Genomic DNA, 24,411 nt, shown 5'->3' with positions numbered 1-24,411 from the left:
CCCGGGAATGCTACAGACATGTAGAGTACCATTGTCTATCGGGACTCTGGGCGAGCTGCATCCTCACTTTCGGAGTCGCTGGAAGCGCAATAATCCCTGAGGGCCTGCACCAATGTCTCCCATTCTAACGCTGCCTCCTGCGCCTTCTCGTTGTGTTGCCTCCTAGCCAACTGGTATCGCAGCGTGCTTTCCCCTGCCGCCCATTTCAAAAGTTCGCTGTGCCACCGAACCCCCGTTGGACCAACCCTTGCCTTCCAGTTCCTGGTCACCTCCCGTTTAGCAAGGAGAAGCCCTAGATCGATGAATTTACTAGAGATTTTATTTTTGGGGGTATGCGGAAACCAGTGCAGGAGCCCCACTGCCGCATCAACCGATAAGGACCTCCCCGTCACCCTCTTCAGGGTGTCCCCCACTTCGAGCCAATAGGAGGAGAACCCCGGGCAAGACCACAGCATGTGGAGGAGGTCCGCTGCAGGCGCTCGGCACCTGGGGCAGTCCGCAGAGTCCGTGGCAAAGTATTGCTGGATATTCGCCGGGGTCAAATATGCTCTGTGGAGTACATAGAAGTGGACCAATTGAAAGCGGGCGTGGCGCGTGCCCTTCCAGGCCCGCCTCATGAGTTGTGACCAGGTCATCTCCGGAATCTCCTTCCCTACGTCCGCCTCCCAGCGGGATCTTAAGGTGGTGAGGGGGGTTAACCCCTCGTTGACTAGTCTGTTGTACAGGCAAGTGACCGCCTTGACCGTACCCGCGGACATCATAACATACTGGCACACCGGGGATGTAGGAGGTTCCTCCAATCCGTTCTTCCAGTGTTCCTGAATCGCTCGGACCAGGGCCGTGTGCAAAAGAAAGTCACCACGAGGAACATCAAAGCGGTCAATGAGCTCCTGAAAGGGCAGTAACGCCCCATCCTCGTAAAGGTCACCCACCAGCTGCAGGCCCGCGTCTTCCCTGTCCGCTAGTCGTGACCAATCACCGCCGTGAGGCAGGGCCGTCAGCATACCTAGAGGTATTTCGGGTGCATACGGCAGCCGCAACTGTCCCCGGGCGTGGGCGCGGTTCCAGCATAAGCGAATGGTCTTTTCTCGAGCGTCAGGTCCTGCAAGGCCAGACGTTGTCGCAACGCGATGAAGGAGATAACATGCCTAGCCATCCCTGTGCCCCTCCTGGTCTCTGGGCCTCTGAACTCTCTGGCGACCTCCTGAGTGAAGGTCTGTAGCTGCGCTGCCAAATAATACTTCTCAAAGTCCGGTACCGCAAGCCCACCCTCAGCTTTCGGCCTCGTTAGGGTCTTGAGGGCCACTCTCCGGCGGCCCGAGCCCCAGAGGAATCCCACCACCATTGACCGCAGTAGACGAAAGGTGGCCGGCGGGACCCAAACCGGCAGCGCACGGAAATAGTACAGCAGCCGGGGGAGCGCCACCATTTTTAGCAGAGCGATTCGCCCCGCCACTGAGAGCGGCAGGGTAGCCCAGAAATCCATGCTACCACGCAGTGCGCGAGTGCTACGGGCTATGTTCCCATCCAGGAGGTCAGTCGGGTCGTGGTAGATGTACACCCCCAGGTACTTGAAGCAGTCAGGTTCCCATCTAATCTCTCTACTGATGTCGGGGCTGGGCGTTCCCCTGCGAACCGGGAACAGACAGGTCTTGGCCCAATTCACCCGAAGGCCCGAGACCTCCCCAAACGCCGTGAGCGCCGATGCAGCCCCATTCAAGGCATCAAGCGGGTCCTCAAGGAAGAGCAACAGGTCATCAGCGTACAGCGAGACATAATGTGGGCCCGATGGTGTCCGCAAACCGTTAAAGTGGACCCCCGATCGGAGCAGCAGCGCCAGTGGCTCCACCGCTAGTGCGAAGAGAAGCGGGGACAGAGAACAACCCTGCCTCGTGCCTCTTTCCACCGGGTATTGCGAAGAAATCAGCGGGCCTGCCCGTACCCTGGCCGATGCCGAGGCATACAATACCGTAGTCCACCTGACGAAGCCCTCTCCCAAGCCGAACCGCAGTAGTACACTACGTAGGTAGTCCCATTCCAGGCTGTCAAAGGCCTTTTCCAAATCCACCGAAAGGACCACCGGGCACGGGGCGTCCACGTGCGGTTCTCCCAGCAAACGGAACAGCCTGCGGATGTTCATGGTCGTGTTCCGCTTGGGAATGAATCCAGCCTGGTCCTCGTGTACCAGAGAGCACATGTGACCGAGCAGCCTCGATGCCAATATGCTGCTCAGTATCTTATAATCGACCGTCAACATGGATAAAGGACGGTAGGACGCCGGGTCGGATGAATCCCTTCCCGGTTTGAGAAGGGGAACCACCAAGGCCTCACACATCGAGCCGGGGAGTCGACCCAGCCGTTTCGCCTCCCTGTAAACTAGCAGCAGCCTCGGTGCCAGGAGGTCAACGTAGGCGTAATAAAATTCAATCGGAAGGCCGTCTAGGCCCGGGGTCTTATTCCTCGCCATCCTTTTAATGGCGCTGCGGATTTCACCCAGTTCGATGTCGGAGCCCAGAGCTTTCGCTACGTCCGGCTCCATCGTTGGGAGCTCCAGGGGTCGCAGGTAGTCCTCAATCAGGTCGGGGTCCCTGGGAGAGCAGCTGCGGTACAAGTGTTCATAGTAGCGCAGGTAACAACTCAAGATCTCAGGCTGAGTGTGCACATCGGCCCCTTCCGCCGTGCGCATGGACGTCGTTAGAGAGGTTTGGCGTGTGGGATTAGCTAACCACGCCAGCAGTGCGCCCGATCTGTCCCCCTCTGCGAGCGACCTAGCAGTATAGGCCTTGTAGTCGAAACAGCGCAACCGCTCGACCTCCGCCGCCACCGCCTCCTTCGCCGCTGCCGTGCGCTCCTGGAGTTCAGGACGCCCGGGGCGGCGGAGTTCCAACTCACGGAGCCTCCGATCAGCCGCAGCCAAGTCATCAAGGATGATTCGCCGCATGCCCACCGTTTTAGAAATGCAGTAGCCCCTGACCACCACCTTAAAGGCGTCCCACTCCAGCGCCCTCGATCCCGCAGTACCCCCATTGGACGTGAAATATTCCGAGATTTTATCCTCCAGGTCCGCCTTAAAGACTATGTCCTCCAAGATCTCCGGGCGCATTTTCCAGGTGGGCACAGCGGCAACCCCGGGAAACCAGCGAAGGTCCAGCAGGAGAGGGTTATGGTCTGAAATAGTCCTGGTCAGATATTCAGATCGGATCGCTGCTGAAGCCAGCTCCGCCGAGCCCAGAAACCCGTCCAGTCGGACGTGCAACTCGTGCAGGCCCGAGAAGTAGGAGTAGTCCCTAGTGTCGGGGTGTTGTGCCCTCCAGATGTCCGTGAGCCCCCAGTGCGTCTGCCATTCCCTCCTACCTTTAGCCACACGGCGAACCGGAGAGTCAGGGAGGGGGGGTGCGAGCGATCGGCCTCTACGTCCACTATTGAATTAAAATCCCCTCCGACCAGGAGGGGCCCAGAGAAGAAGTGGGCCAATGAGCCCGATAACCTGGAAAGGAAGGCAAGCTGGTCCACATTAGGCGCATAAACACAGCAAACGTTCAGGTCCCTCCCTCCCAGTGTGCCTGAGATGGCTACGTAGCGACCCTCCGGATCCACCACTGATTTCGTAACCTGTAATGGAACCCCAGCTCTGATCCAAATCAGCGCCCCCTGGCATACGCTGAGTATGAAGTATAGAAGACCTGCCCTCTCCACCTACGCTGTAGCGCCGCCCCTTCCGCCTTGTTAAGATGGGTCTCCTGCAGCAGCGCCATTTGCACCCCTCTACGCACTAAATAAGCGTGGACTTTGTGGCGTCTAGACATAGTGTGAAGCCCCCGTACGTTCCAAGTAATGCATTTCACATTAGTAACATCAGCCATTGTCCCATAACGTTCGTTCCGGGTCTCCCCACCTTGGTCTCAACAAAGAAAGAGCAACAATCAACCCAACACTGATGGCGGCCATTTTCCCCAACCTAAAAACAACAACTCCCGTACGGAAGAAACCCCTGCCCACCCTCCCCAGAACAGGACCCAAATAGTACCATCTAGTTCCCATCCAAACCATACCCCCAACAATCCCACAATCCCCGACTAATCCTGCGGTCGCCACCGCAGGAAGGCCTTAAGGGCTAGGTGCGGGCTGGGCGCCGGTAATGGGCCCTCGACTCCCGAGCTACCGAGACTAAAGTGAGCCCAAAACACAAAGCTATGCCACGAGCAGGGCACCCCTCCCCCATTTTCACCGGAGTTCATGGGCAATCGCCTACCCCTGCCACCCTCGCTGCAGACCCCCACCCAAACGGAAGCAGCTCACCCCGTCATCCCTGTCCATCCAAAAGGTCCTCAACCGAGTTAGGAGTGATCACCGGCATGTGGACACTGTCGGTCACCGATTCCTCCGAGTCCGTTGGCGCCCCCTCGTCTCCAGGGTCCGTTTCCTCGGCAATGGGGCCCTCTCGCGAACCAGACAGCATAGACAATACTTCCAACACTCCCTTCCGTTCCGCCGATGTCTCCACGGTCGAAGGCTTGCCTGTCTGGCCACGGCGACCCCGAAGCCTGTTGGACCGCCGTCGCTGTCCAGGGTCTGCTGCCATCTGGGATGACGAGCTGAAACCATCTTTACCAGCCCTGTAGAGTTCGAGCCAGTTACAGACTTCCTCCGGGGAATCAAAGAACTGGGTCTTGTCATCCACGATTATGCGGAGCCTTGCGGGAAAAAGGAGCGAGTATTGGATGCCCTCGCTCCGGAGTTCGCGCTTGATCGCCAGGAATGAGGACCGTCTGCGCTGGGTCTCATACGTGTAGTCCGGGAAAATGTTCACCTGGCTATTCTCCACCTTGTAAGGGCCATTATGTCTGGCGGCATTAAGGACGAGGTCTCTGTCTCTAAAATGCAACAAACGTGCCACCACCGGTCGTGGGGCGCGGCCCTGCTGCGGCGGCCTCGCTGGCACCCTGTGTGCTCGCTCCAGGGTGTAGAAGGAGGACAGGCCTTCCGGGGCCACCGTGTCCCGGAGCCAGGCTTCCAAGTAGGCCACCATATCGCCATCTTCAATCTTTTCCGGCAGGCCCACCACTCGAATGTTGTTTCACCTGTTACGTCCCTCCGCATCCTCCGCTCGCCGCTCCAGGGCCTCAATCCGGGATAGGGCATCCTTCATCGTCGCGGCCAGGGTCTTCTGCGCGGGCTTTAAGGTCTTTACTGAGCCCTCCACTTCCTTGACCCTATCCGAGAGCTTGCCATGGTCCGCTCTAAGGAGGCCCAAGCTCGTCGCAACCTGGGCAATGTCCTGCTGGAGGGCCGAGCGCGTGGTCGCTATCGCCTCCAGGACCCGGTCAAATTGTTGTTGCAAGTGAGGGCCACCAGAGCTCTCCGGGTCCCCACGATCATCTTTGTCCGGCGCCTCCGAATCCGAGGCGGCTGGGGTGGTCCCCTTGGGTCCTCTCGGTTTTCCCAATGCGCTGGAGTCCCACGGTGGAAAGTCAGTCAGATGCACCGCCGAGCACGGGCGTCGACTATGTCCCTCCCGGCAGGCTGTCGTGGAGCCGAGGGTCGTCTATCTCCGTCTCCAGGGCCTGTTGGTCCTCTGCAACCTCGGGCCGCGCCACCACCGTGTCGTCGGAGGGCGCTGAGGAGGAGGCGGGGACAATCGGCTCCAGGTCGGGTAGGCCCGCTTGGCCGATGAGGATCTGGAACGAGGGTCACCAACGCCGCCGGAGACTTTGTGGCGCCAAGGCGCCGTGCTGCCCATGGAGTTCAGGCGCTCGGCGGGGTGCAGCCGGGTGCGGCACAGGGGATCGGCTCCACACACAGGGCCGCCAGACGTCCGTGTTCCGAGGTCAACGATAGTTCGGTCCTCAGACCGTCCGGGATCGGTCACCGTGCTCAGATTCCGAGTAAAGCGACACCCAGACCATCACATCATAGGGAGATAGGAGGTGGAGGGTGCGCCGTGCCCAACGATGCTCCTCCGGGTTAAGAGTCCCGGCCAAGGAGTCGAGAAGGTCCGGGCGCCATCTTAGGTCGCACTCCGCGGGTCCCCAAACTTCGATTTTCCGTCGGATCAATCGGTTTTCGAGTTTCACCGGGTGTCTCAGCAGGTCCCAATCAGTCCGATCATCGGTTTGCGGGGACTAGGGTGCCCCGCGGACTCCGATCTGCAGGATCAACGCGGGCTCAGTCCCGGAGCCGAGCTCTCAGGCGACCATCGCCATCGGCGTCCAAGCCACGCCCCCCCCTCCCCAATTAGTTGCTTATATAAAACCCCAGCTCATCCATCAGAAAATAGTCAAATTGTCCGTAAGAATGTATCTATAAACAGTAAGAACCGCCACATAGCACAGGTTACATCCAGAAATCTAATTTTTTACTGGTAATTTAATCGCTTTCCCCATCTTTGATATAACATTTTGTTTAAAACTGGTTTTAATAAAAAACTTCAGTTGAGCTAAAATTCACAGGCAGTTCACCAAAAGATGTTTTAAATCTCCTTTTATATTGAGGACACATTTACAGGTACTGTCTTTATTTAGCATGTTTCCGTGCAGTTCTGACATCAAAACTTGTTTTAAGCCATATCTAAATCTCAGAAGACTTCATCACATCTGTACATTAAGTAGTTTCTCCAGGTAAGGAAATGTCTCATCCCCCAACCTCAAATTCATCAAGAGGGATAGATTATATATTACTTTTTATTTTTTTATTTCCAGTAAGCAGTAGTTACATTCTATTCTTAAAGACACACAAATAAGGAGAAAATCAACAAAAGACAGACATCATTACAAAAGAGCACATATGTAAGAAAAAAGAAAAGACAATAACATGTATAATCGGAGAACCTCCTATTTCCACTACTGTTCCATCAAGGACCCCCAGACTAACCAACCCCTTTCCTTCCCTCTCCTACCCTTACATTTATACAAAGCAATCTCCAAATTAAATACATGAAAAAGCCTGGCATACCATGCCTGATATGTCGGAGAGTACTCATCCTTCCACTTAGAAGCAATCCTTATACAGAAAATAGCTGTTACCATAAAGCAAAGATAAACTTGGGTCCGTTCTAACTGTAGACTCTCGTCAATACCAAATATCAACATGGTTGAAGTTAGTGAAACAGCCGCTCCAGGTTTTGACATAAAAACATTTCAATCCCCTCCTTCAATACATCCAGTTTGCCGCAGTCAGAGAACATGTGGACGATATCAGTCGGACCCTGTCCACACCTTGGGCATTTGTTGTTATCCCTTTTCCCCCATGCCCAAAATTTAGCCGCGTAAAATAAAGTCTAAATACCATTTAAAAAATGTGCGCTTTAAAGTTAGCTGATAGAAATCTTTTTAGATAGTTCTAATGATCTGCACATATCTACATCCAGATTGTCCAATTTAGTCGCCCACCCACTTTCTACTCTAGCTATGTCATCCCGATTGGCCTCCATCAACATTAAGTACAGATCCTTGACTTGGGCTGTTTTTTCGTTAGGCAGACTAAAAGCGGAATGCGAGCACAGCTAGTAGGCTGTAAGACCACCGACTTGATTTTCTCCCTTACTTGTATGAATTTAATAAAAATGTATTAGGGTCTACCCCATATCGTTTCTGAAGTTCACCGAATGAAACAACACCATTCAAGTCGGTTACATCTCCTATATTAATAACTCCTGCCTGTTCCCAAGTTCTGCTTATATTATCGTGAAGTGAAGCCAGAAAGACTGAGGAGCGCCATAAAGACACATATCTTTGGATTTTGGGGATTTTTAAAGCTTTGCTAACCTTCCGCCAAACATTCCAGGCCACTCTTAGGCTTTTGAAATGTGTTTTCTTATAGTAGCTTCCCTCCATCTGCCTCAAGCCTAACCCTGGTGCTAGATTTGCAATGGCTAATTCATAGATAGATGGCGGTGTCTCGCTGTCCAAATCTACTACCATAGCCTGGTCCCAAGTTTTTCACCTAAATAAGATAGTCTTTTGCTGCAACATTACAGCCCAATAATAATGTAGAAGATTAGGAACTGCCAGCCCCCCTCGATGTTGTGGTAAAGTCATTAATTTCAGCGACCTCCTAATCTTCTTGTAACCCCATATAAATTACGAAAACAGCCCCTCTAACTTTTTGAACACCGAAGTTGCAGGTTCCAGAGGCATGCAACAGAGTGGATCAAAAAAATTAGGAAACATTATCATCTTTATGACATTAGCTCTTCCAATAACGTATAGATGTAAATTATCCATTCTCTTCAAGTCTCCCCCCATTTTTTTAAAAAGAGGAGTCAAGTTTTTTCCCCATATTGTTCCAACTTACGCTGCAACAGTTATGCCTAAATACGTGGCTGCCTCCGTCCTTCGAGAATCCTGACATTGTGTGGTCCTAGCACAGACAATTTGTGTTTTATCAGTGTTTAGGCTATAGCCTGCCTTCCAAATTCTACGGCCAGCATTTCGATCCTAGCTATTGCGCCTAGTGGATCGAGGGTAACAACCGCAATGTCGTCAGCATAGGCAAACACCTTGGTGTTGTTGCCCCGACCACTTTCGGTTTGATTGCCTGATCGTTCAGCAAAGATCTAATTAAGGGGTCTATATAAAGTGCAAATAGAATAGGGGAGCACGGACAGACCTGCCTCGTAACACGAGTGATCTTGATCCTACCCGACTCCCTCCCCATTAGCTGTTTTTTTGCTTGAGCTTGACCATACATAGCTTGAATGGCAGTTAAAATTTGTGGGCCGAAGCAATTAGATCTTAAATTTTGCCACAAGTATGCCCATTCTACTTGATCAAATGCTTTTTGAGCATCCAACAGTATCAGAGACATCTGTATGCCTGTGCTTCCGCTATATCAAATAGAGAGATTACCCTTCGGACATGGTCCGTAGTTCCTCTGCCCGGAATAAAACCGTTGCCATGGGCTCACTAGCTCCCAGCTTTGTGAAGCAACAGACCTTACTGGGTCTGTGTGTGATGAGTGGTGGTTCCCTCCCTTATGGTGACATTTTAAAACAATGTTTTACTTTAAGCCTCCCATGTGAGAGTTCTAGACCAGCATAATCAAGAAACAATCAAGGAACAATATGCTAATGCCTTTTTAGTCCTGGTTATTCGAGAAGCATTTTTCCGAATATTATTCCTAACCTAAAGAACATGACGCTAGCGGAGAAACAAGAGAGTCATCTCCCTCCAGCATTTAAGAACTCCTTGGCCTTGATCGCCTATGTAAAAAATCTAGTTTGATCTTTCCATATTACTTTCAGTCAAGCCGGGCTGTGGAGGAAGGCCTGAGCTCCCGTCTCCTGAAACTGGGTGATAATTTGACGCAAACGCCATCTTCGTTCCATCGTAGTGTGGCAAAAGTCCGGTCTAGTAAAACATTTAAATCCATCTGCTGCCCACTGTGCTTAGGTCTAGCCTTCTCTAACACATTTTGTCTGAGAAAATAGTTGCCAAAATACACCAAAAAGGTCCAAGGTTTGGCATCTAGGCGGGCTGACTGCAGAATGTTAAACAGAACTCGGTTTGCCCTTTGTATTTTCTGGGGCCAGTTCCACCCTTCCAATTCTGGGAAGGATTTCTCCAGTAGCTGAACCATAAAAAGACGTGCAAAAGACCCCTCCTTCCCCTCCGGAATACCAAAAAAAAGCTAGTTATTCCTCCTTTGGCGATTTTCGCCTTCTTCTAGTTTCTAATGAATGGCCGTAAGTTGTTCCTCATGTGCTTCAACTTGCCCTTTCAATCCAGCTATGTCCAATTCCAGTGCAACTGTCCTTGCTTCTAGCTCCGTCATCCTGTCACTAATATTGTTACATGTTCTTGCAATTTTTCTTACAGCCCCCTGAAGTTTGCGAGTGGCATTTTGGGAACGTTTAATTTCCAACCGAGCTTCTTCCCTGTGTTCCATTACACACTGCAATACAGACACTAAAGTAGGGGATAGCGCAGGGGACCTTGCTGCAGCTTCTTCAAAATTAGACTGGTTGCTATTCCCCATCAATTGATCTCCCATAGAATAAGAGAGTTCTCCCTGTTCTGGGGAATGCTTTCCATGTGGTGGTGATGTGGTGGTGATCGTTTCCCTACCTCAAATACTAGTACCAGGTATACTCTCTTTCCCACTAGGTTCTGTGTTGGACCCGGGGTCTGAGCCCAGACCTGACCAGGTGGCATCTGAAAGAGACTAGTAGTCCTTTGCTTCTTAGTCGATCTCCCTCTTCCTACTATCCTGCTGTGTCTATGAGGCCTTGGGGCCCCCATAGGTTCTCTCAGCTTCCCCCTTGGCTTCTGTGCACTAAGGTGCTGCCCAGATCTTTCCTCCTGTTCCTGTTGAAGCTCAATCTCCCCAGATGCCTCGATGTTCTGGCAGTCATCTCCTAAACCCGCCTCTCCTGTGCTCTCACCAGCATGAGCAATCGGCACAGTAACATGGGCTCGCCCCCCCTGCAGTATCTATCCCACCCAGTCCCCCTTGGGTCCTTGTGCATGTGTCTTTAATGTCTCAATGTTCTTAGGCTCCACAATCTCCCCCAGTCCCAACAGTGGCTTACCAGTTAGTTTCTGCTCGTTTTCCTTAACTGGGGCGGGACTTCAGGTTGCTCACTGGACTGGCCATGCCCTTGAGTACCGTAGACTGATCCAGTTCCTGCCCCCGAACATGTCAATTATTGTGGTGGTCCGAGTTGACTCAGGCTGCGTGCCCGCCCGCGCCCCTCCCCTTTCCTTCCGGGGGATTCTCCAGCCAACCCTCTACCGGCATCCTTGATCTGCACCGGAGGCAGGTGCCTTTTCCGAGTCTGCCGTAATCCCCTCCGGTTGCGAGGGTCCACCTTTGCTTTTTGTGCCTGTTTTGGGAATATTTATTCCTTATGTGAATTAAATCCTCCTCTCTGGAGATCTGTGTAGGTACTCTACTGAGCTCAGATTTGCATACGCCTACCCGATTAATGTCACCTTTTATTTTTAATATTCTACAACAGTTGAGGATCCTCTCTCTAACTACTTGTACCCTGGTTAACTCACCTTGTAGTATGTCGTTTTTGCATAGCAGTGAGATTTTAACAAGCTCCTCACAATCTATTCTTATCCAGAATTGGATTATCTCTGCATATGCTAAATGAGTCCATCCCATCAGTCCCATTTCTACTCTAACTGCCTGCACCAATGTGTGTGAGGGGAGATCCAAGTTGATGTATGTAACTTCGTTCCATATTCCACAGATCAAACATCCAATCCCTATGTGGACACTAGTACCTTTGACCATGGGTGCTATACCATCTTAAAATAGAAGACGCAACAGGAACAATAAAAGCAACGTGTTACCATGAAGAATACTACTCATAAACAGATGGAAAGAAATGGAATACTGATTCGTAACTTTCTTTTGAAAAACAAATCTATATTTAGAACAAAGCAAACAACGATTACAAGAAAACCACCAATTGCTGTTATGGATTCGATTGTTAAAGAGGATGAATATATATTACAGCTACCTGCTCCACCAACTTTGCCAGTAAAAGCAATGAGAGAAGCAAAGCTAAAAAGAGTAATGACTGTTTATGGGACAATGACAGAGGTAGGTCATTACTTTTTCCCCTACAAATGTAATCAGCACACAGTTAGTGAGGATATTTCATATCAAACCCTACATTTCCCACAATTGCCCAAAACTCCAAATGATTAAAAAAAGATCCACAAGTGAAGCACCCAATGCAAAACATCCAAAAGTAGAACAAAAAGTACCACTCTTCTTATAACCATGTGTATTCCTATGTGATATCCAATCAGTAACATTTAATTAAGAACTGTTATACATGTATTTTTTAACTGTCAACTCTCTATGTTACCTGTAAGGGATCTACTTATTCTACCACAATATTATAAGTTGGTGACTTACTTGCCTCTGCATTTAAAAACATGGATGAGCAATTATTTAGTTAAAATGTCCATTATCAAAAACAATTTAGCTAACACAAGGCACGCACAAAGGTTCTATCTTAACGTTTTTTATTCACTTTCAGTTTTATAGGATATATTAATGCGTTTTGGAAAATATTAGCCTCCGTTTTCTATTTGTCATGGACTAGCATTTAAATTGCTTTGGCATAAATTAAAAAAAAGTAAGGGAAAATCTTACTTATTTAACAATCAAATATTTCCAGCAATAGCAAATTAAATTCCAAAGAAGTCTTATCTATTTTGTTACCAAGCAATATAGTGGAATTTTGCATGCCATTAAGTACCTCATTTGCTATAGATAACATTGCCCCAGACCCTTTAGTGTCTCCTTTTAGTTTTCATAAATTCCAACAACAGAAGTGCATTAATCCATTACAAAAATAGTGGCGAATCTGCAAACCAATTAAAAACGTTTGAAGTTGATTTTAATCTAACTTATTAATATTAAAAAGGAAGGTCAAAAATTACAAACCGCAATCAATTGCAGCCATCGCAGAGATAATAAATAGCCTGTAGAAATCCCTAACGATGTTAAAAACCCTTTTTTTAAAGTCACCTCTTTATTTATCTATAAGGGATCTACTTCTACAAAAATGTAAAATCTGGTAGCATAGTTGCCTCTACATTTGATTACATGGATCTGCAATTTTTTCAGTTTATAAACTGTACATTTTCCCAAAAATATACCTAATCCAAGAAACACAGATCATCTTTTGTAACTTTTAAATGTACTTTTAGTTCTGTAGAAAATATTTACGTTTTTAAAATTTGGAACACTCCCTTTCTATTTATAATATACTAGCATGTAAATATCTTCTGCAAATATAACTAAATACTAAATAAAAAGCATAATTATTTTTCAAACAAATATTACCGGAAATATCAATCTCAATTCTAAACAAGTCATATCTATTTTGTTAACAGACAATATAGAGGAAATTTAAAATGCTTTTACATACATCCTTTATTATAAGTAAGATAGCGCCAGAACCTTCAGTGTCTCCATTTAGTTTTATTAATTTCCAAAAGCAGCAGTGCACTCCTCTGTTTTCTTGCTTTGCATTTTACAATTAAAGCTACCTTTACCCCATTAATGTTACAGATTAAAAAATACAGCAACTAATCTAACCAATAAAAGCAGGACCACTTTCTAAACCCCATCATCATGTTTACTCCCCAAAAAACATTTAAAAACGGCATATAATTGCACAACAAATGCAAACATAAGAAGCAAAAAGTTTAAAGTTACTATAAAGAATTCAACCCAGTAAAAATAGAAACTCAATTAATAATCTTTTGCATATATGCAAACAGGCAAATAAAATTAGGTAGCATCAATTCTAAAGGCAAACATTACAAAATATATGCAAACTCATTAAAGAACATCAATATATTTAAGAATGTATAGGGGCGAAGACCTAAAAACGACTTAAAAAAATAAAATTTCCACTTTTATTTTTACCGGAAGGTGGACAGGAAACAAAGCTTAAATCGATAACATTAACATTAAAAGACTCAATGGACTACGTAAAAATTACCTTATGGAGAGAAGCAACCATCTTTCCTATAAAAATTAGAGAATATATTAAAATTACACATGTAACCGTTCATGAATTTAACGGCGAGAAAATATTAAATACAACTAGACACAGTCTAGTTCAAGTAAGTGCAGAACAAAATCAAAGCGCACAGTATTTCAATTTCAATTTCTCTGTATTCAGTTATTTTAAAAAATTACCATAAAAGAACAAGAATCAACGCACATATGATATACAATTAAATTACAATAAATGCATACAAAACAGGATCATAATAACATGTCATTTAAATGTTCACAGAACTACACCAACATATTGCACTTTTGAAAAAGGATCCCACTGCAAGGCAGACTGTAGCATGTGCTGCCATATGGAGAAAATAGAAAGCTGGTCTACACTATAAAAACCCCAGATTTTTTACGATAGGTAGTAGAAATCTTCACCTAAAAAGTTCATAAAATTTCCAAAATAAAGTGAAGTGCAACAGAGTCTAATGGGAAATACCATCAAAAGGGCGTGCAGAGATACTATTCAGACTGAATTGGCCCATGGGAAACAGATTACACCCAATGGTGCAGAAATGAAATCTAGTTACAAGCTACCTATCCCATGCTTTACTGATCTGAGATAAATAGGGATCTAAATCTTGGTATGTCCTAATCGTGACAAAATCTAGCAAGGATCGTTGCTCCTATTCCTTTGCTTACCTGTTAGCCATGGCCAATTCTTTTAACTCACTCTTGGCCCAACCCATCTCTCATTTGCTCAGTACTTGTGGGGAAGTAAATAGCTCTGGTCGACCCAGGCTATTAGTGATATTTCTAATATAATTCAATCGTGGAATTTTCAGTCCCAAATCACAAGAAAAACAGTCGGAAATTATTTCCCTATTGAAGACTGTGTGCTCGTTTGCCCAGATTGAGATCCAAATGAGCAGGGGAGCAAGCTTAATATAGTCTTCTACATAATTTATGCCCTATTCCTCATGTAATGCAAAACATGGGCCCAACTCCCAGCAACCACCTGCAGAATCTATTCTCTTTCCGCTGCTGTGAGGAACTGTTCCAGTATCCCCAAATAGGCGCCCCATAGTTTAAAACTGGAAGGCATTTTAATTTGTACACCTCGAGCAAGCGCAGGATCGGCTTACTAGTCATTGTAGATGAAAATTCAAAAATAGTACCCACCCAGCATTAAATGGAGCACATCGCTTCGATGTGCTGGATTTAATGCTGAACCAATTTAATGCAATTTAATGCAATTTAATCGATTTAATGCTCAACCAATTTCCCTTGTTATCAAAAGTCACTCCCAGAAAAGGAAACTCATGGACACGGCTTATTAGTTGACGGTTAATGACCACAGACCCTGGTTTCCTCTGGGCTTTACCACACACCATATAGTGGGTTTTTGAAATATTAACATCTAGGTACAGGTCATCCATGTTTTTGACAAAGGCATCCACCATCCCCCATAAACCATTCGAGGTTACAGACAGTAAAACTGCAACGTCGGCATACAGCAGAGCTGGAACGCACCAGCCATTTACAATGGGTATACCTTTACACTTATCAGCTTCAAAAGAGTGCAGACCATTAATATATACAAAATCAGAGCTAAACACAACTCTGGCACACACCCCTAAAAAGATTTTAAAATTCTGTACCTTCCCCCTCCCAGCCATACCTAACTGAATCTCTAGTTCCATCAGGGGGCACATGTCAGAGTTCTACTATGGAGTGAGGCACTCCCAATTTATGTAGGATTCCCCAAAGTTTAGTGCGTTTGACCATACCAAAGACACTAATAAGGTCCGTGCATATAAAGTACTGGGTTCCTTTCTTGGCAGTCGTTTTTTTTTGCCAATAAGAAAGTGTAATTTTATACACTTCTCCTGTGACCCCAAGCCTTCTCTGAACCTCTACTGTACTGGGCTCATAATGGCATGTTTCCGTGCCCATCTCTCAATTCTATGTCAGGACCAGAGGCAAGGACAACGCAGTAATTTCGACGCTTTTTTCAACCGCAGCCATATAAACAAACAACGTAATTTCCTAGAAGCCCTTATGGAAAAAGGCAAGAGTTCAACATGAAGTAATATCCACTCAACAATCAGAGGCTCCTTAATAGTACTTCATCTTTGTTGCTGCCTCCTCTTTCTTTGCTGCTCCAGCAGCCGAGATAAGTGGCTCCTGCCTCTTGGCCATTCGTTTACCGTTTCTACCTTGTAATTGTGGTATTTTAATGATGTTTAGGCACAATTTATGCCACTAATGTTTTTCACCGTATTGCACGCCCTGGAGCGCTTGATGCTCCTCTGCAGCCGCTTTTCAGTATTATTGTTCGCGCTTCAGCACCCGGGAGCTTGTGGTGAAGTCCTCCGACCTCTATTTATTTTTTATTTTATTTATTTATTTTATTTAATGCGATTTACTATAGTGCGAACATTACCCGAAGATGTCAGAACGCTTTACAAAAGAACCAGTTGCGATACATAAGGATTTAGGATTACATGAGCTACATAAAAGATACAAACAGGAAAAGAAATTGCAATGTACAAGTTGTAAAGTCACTCAAAGAAGAGATACAAATGGATAAACTTTTTGGGGCAGATTTATGTTAACTGGCGCATCCCCAGGGATGCGCCAGTAAATGTGCGCCACAGCTACGCCACCCATGGTGCACCGCATTTATAATGCGGCGCACCATGGTGCAAAAACGGCACAGATGCGTGACGCATCTGTGCCGGAAATGTGGCGCATTGCTGGAGTTGCATTGCAAGCGCGACGCAGCTCCAGCAAGGCTCGGGGGTGCCCCTTCTACAAAATGCTGCGTCAAGACCTACGCCTGCTTCGAGCAGGCGCAGGGTTTTGACGCATTAGCCAGAAAGTGACTGAGTGAAATCTCAAATAAAGTGACGCAATTGCGGCGCAAAGAGGCGCAAGGCCATCATAAATCTGCCCCTAAGAATCACATAGGGATGGTAGTGAGTACAAAGGTCTACTACATATACTAGTGGTAAGAGTTATCTATATATACATATATATACAAATAGTAGATTTGCTCATGATTCCATTTTACCAGCGATTCGGCTTGGACTAGTATATATCACATATTTACAGAGTGAAAAGAGAAATAAACATTTAACAAAATTAAAATAAAAAGGGGTAGAGAGCGGTATGTGGGGGAGAAGAGTTGGAGGCTGAGATTGGTGAGAGGTGAGAGGGAGACCTGAGGGGGAGAAAGAGATAAGGCAGTCCAGCGTAAGTGAAATGTCTGAAGGAAAGCAGGATGGAACCCAAGGGACCAAAGGAACGGACAAGAATCAACAAAATGGCGAACCCGGGTCGAGGGCATCGATGGAAACCATCTCAACATGGCAAGATGCACCCAGGGCAAGAGCGAAAACAGGAGAGGGTCCCAAAATGGCGGGGCGCACATGAGTTCCAGTCCAAAAGTTACAAGGGCCAAGTCCAAAGAAAACCAGGGAGCCGACCCAACGGAGGAAGAACAAGAGGGGAAAAGGCACCACATGTCGGATGCGCTCTGCATGCCTCACTCTCTCTTTGCTGGTGTGCGCTGTTCACAAAGCCAGTGTCGGCACAGCCAGTCAGGTATCGTTGAGTGTTACTCCTGGCCCATTTGCCTGCTGAGAACTGTAGTAGGTGAGAGCGCATCGCGCTCAGTTGGGAAAGTTTATTGCCTAGTACAAGCGGACACTGGCCCAGGCACATAGTTTTAACCCCTGAAAAGACATGTGTCGGTAGGATTAACCCCTCTAATACAGTCTGGTATTGCTAGAGTGTTGTGATGTCATTACACTCCGCGCGCTGCCGTGGAATGTTGGAATGACGAGCATTCGAAGTCGAGCGGAATGACGTCACAACACAGAGTAGTGTATTTCATACATTGGGCAGCCCAATAAAACATATCATCATGAGGTATGTTGAGGAAACATACTGACCTGACCTGGTCAGAGCCGGTCGCTCCACCCGCCTCGTGCCTGACCCCAGAGTGCTGCTGCTTTCGCTGCCCGCTGTGCCTCTGGTGTGCCCCTGAGCTGCTGTGCCCCTGAGCTCACCAAAGGATCTGGTATTGTGCAGTATTCTATTTCTTTTAATATTGCCCAGTATCGTAATTGTTGCATTGTCTGCATTGTATTTGTAGTGCCCCTTGATTGCTGCCGCCACCGCTGCCCGCTGTGCCCCTCCGGTTTCCGTTTCTGTTATTGTATTCCTGTTGTCGTGCCCTGCGCCCCTCCACCCCGCTCCCTGCCGCCGCTCAGCCCAACTCCCGTTCCCTCCTGCATCACCGCTCCTCACCTCCCCACTCGCCACCCCGCTCCCGCCTCCCAGCTGCTCCTCCCTCCCACTAGTAGCCTACGGTCTGTTCCAGCGAGACGGGGAGCTGTGACCCGACCTGACCTGTTCAGAGCCGGTCGCTCCACCCGCCTCGTGCCTGACCCCAGAGTGCTGCCGCCTTCGCTGCCCGCTGTGCCTCTGGTGTGCCCCTGAGCTGCTGTGCCCCTGAGCTCCCCAAAGGATCTGGTATTGTGCAGTATTCTATTTCTTTCAATATTGCCCAGTATCGTAATTGTTGCATTGTCTGCATTGTTTTTGTAGTGCCCCGTGATTGCTGCCGCCACCTCTGCCCGCTGTGCCCCTCCGGTTTCGGTTTCTGTTATTGTATTCCTGTTGTCGTGCCCTGCGCCCCTCCACCCCGCTCCCTGCCGCCGCTCAGCCCAACCCCCGTTCCCTCCTGCATCACCGCTCCTCCCCTCCCCACTCGCCACCCTGCTCCCGCCTCCCAGCTGCTCCTCCCTCCCACTAGTAGCCTAAGGTCTGTTCCAGCGAGACGGGGAGCTGTGACCCATCCTGACCTGGTCAGAGCCGGTCGCTCCACCCGCCTCGAGCCTGACCCCAGAGTGCTGTTGCCTTCGCTGCCCACTGTGCCTCTGGTGTGCCCCTGAGCTGCTGTGCCCCTGAGCTCGCCAAAGGATCTGGTATTGTGCAGTATTCTATTTCTTTCAATATTGCCCAGTATCGTAATTGTTGCATTGTCTGCATTGTTTTTGTAGTGCCCCGTGATTACTGCCGCCACCGCTGCCCGCTGTGCCCCTCCGGTTTCGGTTTCTGTTATTGTATTCCTGTTGTCGTGCCCTGCGCCCCTCCACCCCGCTCCCTGCCGCCGCTCAGCCCAACCCCCGTTCCCTCCTGCATCACCGCTCCTCACCTCCCCACTCGCCACCCCGCTCCCGCCTCCCAGCTGCTCCTCCCTCCCACTAGTAGCCTACGGTCTGTTCCAGCGAGACGGGGAGCTGTGACCCGACCGGACCTGGTCAGAGCCGGTTGCTCCACCCACCTAGTGCCTGACCCCAGAGTGCTGTTGCCTTCGCTGCCCACTGTGCCTCTGGTGTGCCCCTGAGCTGCTGTGCCCCTGAGCTCGCCAAAGGATCTGGTATTGTGCAGTATTCTATTTCTTTCAATATTGCCCAGTATCGTAATTGTTGCATTGTCTGCATTGTTTTTGTAGTGCCCCGTGATTGCTGCCGCCACTGCTGCCCGCTGTGCCCCTCCAGTTTCGGTTTCTGTTATTGTATTCCTGTTGTCGTGCCCTGCGCCCCTCCACCCCGCTCCCTGCTGCCGCTCAGCCCAACCCCCGTTCCCTCCTGCATCACTGCACCTCCCCTCCCCACTCGCCACCACTCTCCCGCCTCCCAGCTGCTCCTCCCTCGCTCCGCCACCCTCCATTCTCCACTTATGGCAGAGTGGCAAATGCGCAGTGTTCACGCGCAGCAGGCGCGCCCTACGCGCGCCGAAGGTGCGCCAAAGGTAAGCCCATCTACGCCCGTCCGTGCCTGGACCGCACCCAGCGCCAGAACCGCTGGCCCCCGCAGTGGCCATCCACCCCGCAGAACATATGACTCCTCAACCCTCACTGCCCTTAACACCGGCAGACTCCCCAACTGCCACGAGCTGCCCCAGGCCGTACCCATGGACCCTTCATCTGCCAATCCTGCAAATTCTGCTGCATCAGGACCCACACTACAACCTCAAACGTAAAACAGAGCTCCAACAACAACCACCTGAAGGCATCCTGCTCAACACCCGCTCGGTCCACAGACACGCCATTGAACTATGGAACCTACTCGACACCACAACTCCGGACGTCGCCTTGCTCACGGAAACCTGAATGAACGCCTCATCAGCACCCGACATCGCCAAAGCCATCCCAGACGGATACAAGATCATCCGAAGAGACCGCATCAACAAAACAGGAGGAGGTATTGCGATCATCCACAAGAACACCATCCGCATCTCGACCAGCTCCGACGACACCCTCATAGCCACCGAACACCTCCCCTTCCAGATACACACCGACCCCAAAACAACACTCAGAGGCACCCTCATATACAGACCCCCAGGACCCCGTACACAATTCTGCGAAGACATCGCTGACCTTGTCAGCCCTCACGCCCTTCCTTCCGAGGACTACATTCTCCTAGGAGACCTCAACTTTCACCTGGAGAATAACAACGACAACAACACCACCACCCTGCTTGATAACCTCGCCAATCTCGGACTCAAACAGCTGGTGAACACCCCCACCCACTACGCCGGACACACGCTCGACCCAATCTTCTCCTCCAGAAAACACATCTCCTTTAATCACACCACAGGACTCCACTGGACAGACCATAGCTGCTTCAACTTCAGCTTCAGAAAGACAACGATCCACCACCACCCGCAACAGGTTCCCCGCAGAAACTGGAACAAAATTACCCTCCACCAGCTCACCACATCACTGAACCAAAACCCTCCCGCCAGATCTATGGACCCAAATCAAGCAGCCTTCAATCTCGCACAATGGATAACCCACTGCGCTGACGAACTAGCACCCCTGAAAAACCGTCCCAATAAACCAGGAAGCAAAAGAGCCTCCTGGTTCAACGACGACCTCAAGAACTCAAAAAAGAACTGCCGCACCCTCGAGAAAACCTGGAGGAAAAACCCATCCGCATACAACATGACCGCCTTCAAGAACGCCACCCGCAAACACCACCAGCTGATCAGCACCACTAAGAAGTCAGCATTTAAAGACCGACTAGACAACAACGCCCACAACAGCAAAGAACTCTTCAGCATCGTCAACGAGCTCAACAATCCCAGCGCTGGCAACAACATCACTCCCTCTCAAGATCTATGTGATTCTCTAGCCTCGTTCTTCCACAGCAAGATCGCAGACATACATAACAGCTTCAATGACCTATCCTCTCCCCCCTACCTCTGAACTGAAGCCCCCTACCACCACCCTCCGCGCCTGTACCCCAATCAGCACCGAAGACACCATGCGCACGATGAACTCCATCCACTCTGGATCTCCAACCGACCCTTGCCCTCACCACATCTTCAATAAGGCTGACTCCGTCATCGCACCCCAACTCCGAGATATCATCAACTGCTCCTTCAACACCGCTACCTTCCCAGAAAGCTGGAAGCATGCCGAACTCAGCGCCCTCATAAAGAAACCTTCTGCTGACCCCACCGAACTTAAGAACTACCGCCCCATCTCTCTCCTCCCGTTCCCCGCCAAAGTCATTGAGAAGACCGTCAACAACCAGCTCGCCACCTTCCTTGAGTCCAACGGCTCCTTTGACCCCTCACAGTCCGGCTTTCGAGCTAACCACAGCACCGAGACCGCCCTCATCGCAGCTACAGACGACATCCGGACACTGCTCGACAACGGGGAAACAGTGGCCCTCATCCTCCTGGATCTTTCCGCAGCGTTCAACACGGTATGCCACCGCACCCTAGTGCAACGCCTCAGGAACGTCGGATTACAAGATAAGGCATTGGACTGGATCATCTTGTTCCTCACCGGAAGAACACAAAGAGTCCGTCTCCCCCCCTTCAGATCAGAGGCCACCGAAGTCATCTGCGGAGTACCACAAGGATCTTCACTCAGCCCCACCCTCTTCAACGTCTACATGAGCCCCCTCCCATCCATCGCACGCCAACACAACCTAAACATCATCTCCTACGCTGACGACACTCAACTGATCCTCTCCCTCACCAAAGACCCTACCACCGCCAAAACCAACCTACACGATGGGATGAAAGACGTAGCCGAATGGATGAAGAACAGCCGCCTAAAACTGAATTCGGACAAGACGGAAGTCCTCATCCTAGGAACATCCCCCTCTGCCTGGGACAACTCATGGTGGCCCCCGGCCCTAGGCAGCGCACCCAAACCAACGGACCATGCTCGCAACTTAGGATTCATCCTAGACGCCACCCTCTCCATGACCAAACAAGTCAACGCCGTCTCATCATCATGTTTTAACATCCTACGCATGCTCCGTAAGATCTTCCGATGGATCCCCACCGAAACTAGGAAAATGGTCACCCAAGCACTTGTCACCACCCGACTAGACTACGGAAACACCTTCCACACCGGAACCACAGGCAAACTGCAGAAAAGACTTCAACGCATTCAGAACGCCTCCTCCCAACTCATCCTGAACATACCTCGACACAACCACATATCAGAACACCTGAGAGACCTGCACTGGCTCCCTGTCAACAAGAGAATCACGTTCAGTCTCCTCGCTCACGCACACAAAGCCCTCCACAACCTAGGACCCAGCTACCTCAACAATCGCCTATCCTCTTACACCCCCACCCGCCAACTAAGTTCGTCCGTCCAACCTAGCCCTCGCCGTGATCCCACGCATCCGAAAAGCCACCATGGGAGGAAGATCCTTCTCATACCTGGCGGCCAAGACCTGGAACTCCCTCCCCTCTCATCTCCGTTCTACCCAGAACCACCTCTCCTTCAGGAAGCAACTCAAGACCTGGTTATTCGATCAATAACGAACCCCTTTCCCTTAAGCGCCTTGAGACCCTCTGGGTGAGTAGCGCGCTATACAAATTACTGACTTGACTTGACTTGGCTTGAATAGAATTATATAACCTACCTCCCTATGGATTCACGTTTCAGTGAGGTCATAGATGCCTCCATTCTAAACACAGTTATGCAGGCAGTGGCTCTCTGAGCAGAAATTTCTGCAGAACGATGCTTTAAACCCCTCCCTGCGATATCCTGGGTCTTATGCTCTCATTACCTCCGGGGATGCCTGCCAAATCTGCATTGCGTCCGAAATGCAAAAAAAATACCTACTGTACGCGTCGATATCTATGCTTTAGATAGGCTAGAGAGGGCCTTTTTCGACCAGTCCCAACCCTTGGGACGGGTCACCTTACACCCGAGCTTTCAGGGCTCCGACTTCCCAGGGTTGACCCCTCTGCCTTACCTGTCCCACCTTCACCTGACTCTCCCTCTGGCTCAGACCAGGAGCCTGATATGGGGTCCATTCCCTAGTGTCACTCCCCAGCCAACCAAGGTACGATACACCCTTGGATGATGCTCCCCAGGGGTCCTCTGACATGTTAGATCCTGAACAGCTTCTGCACACAAGTTCCTCTGTATGTGTCCCAGCAGAGAAGCTGGCATCTTATTTTGCGAGCCAATTACGCAAACCATTAGATGAAGAGGTACATAACTGCCTTCAGGAGGAATGCCTCTGACCCACCCTGAGCGACAAGGAGGCCCTGTCCCCAGACTTAGCCAAGCGCATTGGCCAACTTTCTGGGGAAACATATGCGAGACTCCAAGAAGGGTATTGACAGGTCCTAGCGGGGTTGCCAGGATAGGCTGTAGGATGTGCCGCCCTCTAACTCACATCCTGGACATGGCAGAGGATGCAGAGGCCTCCAGGACCCAGATTTCACCAGATGCACTGTCTAGGTGTGCCCAACGGGCCATTATTCTATTGGAGAACGTGAATTGCACCAGCTCTCTTCATATAAAGATTGACCCCAAGTTAGGGGACCTTGCTACATCAGAAGCCGGTCACATTGCTCAGGGGGTTTGTTCGGGGACCCTTTCCTTCGCGAGTTAAGCAAATTTGTGGTGACTTTTAACTAGTGCGACAAGGCTCAGGCGTCTATTAAACGCATATTCACGCCTGTGCTGTCACCAGCGCAGCAGGCCAAGGCAGGGGAGCACACATGTAATGAAGAAACGCTGAATTTGATGCCTTCAGGACTCGCACAGATCTAGGCAGCTGGCCTGTTAACCTTCTGAGCTGCCAGGCTATGCTTTCTTGCACCTGGATCTCTTCAGCGATAAGCAAAGGCTATTTAACATTTATTTTTCATGGAGGAGAAATATGGATGTCGGAAGTGCTTCACTTATTAAGATAGGTATTACAAGATTTGTCAGAGTAATAACTGGGATCTCTGTGGAGATATGCTGAGTCTATATGATCGCCCTAATCCATTTCTAGCGACTCTTTTACTCATCCTAAACCTCCTCCAGCTACTATTATCTCCCAATAAACACTTTCTATTCCTCTTCTATCCCTCCATTCTCCTTTTCAATCCAGCTAACAGACACACATGTCCACCAGTCAAACTACTTCATATTTCCCTGTACTAATTAACCACTAATCTGATTTGGGTTCCAGAGTAGCATGCTACTTGCCGTAAAGCACGTTAACGCCTCGTCAGGGGTAGTAGGCACTATATAAATACAATTACAATCCTTCAGCCTCTAACAGATGCTACTCCATTAAATGAGGCCAGTAACAAGATGTACCAAAATTCACCAACTTCTATACAACCAGAATTTACCCATGCCATTGGGGTTTCAGAGCTGCCATTGGGGTGCTTGCAATCAAGATTGCCATCAAGGTGAGTGGTCAACTCTTCCCGCTCCAACATCTGCGGTACAGACTCTAGGGGTTTCTCCACAATTGGGCTATGATCACCTCAGATGCTTGAGTACTTCAAACAGTACAGGGTTTCCATTTAGAATTTTACAGTTCAAACTTGCAGCAAACGCATCCTATCCTGCTGGCTTTGTTGCCCAATATC

The sequence above is a fragment of the Lissotriton vulgaris genome, chromosome 2_2 (genome assembly GCF_964263255.1).
Source record: "Lissotriton vulgaris chromosome 2_2, aLisVul1.2, whole genome shotgun sequence".
NCBI lineage: Eukaryota > Metazoa > Chordata > Amphibia > Caudata > Salamandridae > Lissotriton > Lissotriton vulgaris.
Note: the sequence above shows the minus strand (reverse complement) of the source record.